Here is a 528-nt window from a genome sequence, read left to right as displayed (position 1 = left end):
CAGAGCCTGCCTGCCTTTGAAACTTGGTTCAGTCACTTACTACCGGGGTGGCCTTGACAAGTTCCTCCTCTCTCTCTCCTAAGATGTTAAGAATACTTACCTCAGAGGGGTTATTTTGAGGATTCAGTGACTTCACCCACAGGAAAACACTTCACATGGTATGGGAACATAGTCCACTCTCAATCCATCTTGGTTACGATCATTATTTTTTTATTATTGATATTTACATCCTCAGTGTTGGCAGAGTTCTTGTGCTTAACAAACATTTGTTCAGATAAGTGGAAACAATTGTCATTTGCTTATTCAAGCCACGTTTTTCTGTGATATTCTGATCCTAGTTGAATATACAGAAATACATTGTCTAAAACAGCACCATGATTCTGGTCTACAACAGGATGAAGTTCACTGTGATCTCAGATAAGTTTGGCTAAAATAGGACTTGATGGAGATAGTCACACTTCAGAGAAGAAAGAGAATCCCCTGTGTAATGTCACCAGGATTTCAACCTCAATATTCTGCATCAAAGGG

At 39.6% G+C, this 528-nt stretch overlaps 1 protein-coding gene across 1 annotated transcript in view; it reads right to left on the bottom strand.

The window, feature by feature from the left end:
• The window catches only part of LOC105534695 (aldo-keto reductase family 1 member B10-like), an 8,863-nt gene that overhangs the window by 599 nt on the left and 7,736 nt on the right, over window positions 1-528 (bottom strand). The gene's annotated exons all lie outside the window — the stretch shown is intronic.

The sequence above is a fragment of the Mandrillus leucophaeus genome, unplaced genomic scaffold, assembly GCF_000951045.1.
Source record: "Mandrillus leucophaeus isolate KB7577 unplaced genomic scaffold, Mleu.le_1.0 Scaffold1385, whole genome shotgun sequence".
Taxonomy (NCBI): domain Eukaryota; kingdom Metazoa; phylum Chordata; class Mammalia; order Primates; family Cercopithecidae; genus Mandrillus; species Mandrillus leucophaeus.
This window is presented reverse-complemented; position numbering and strand designations above follow the sequence as displayed.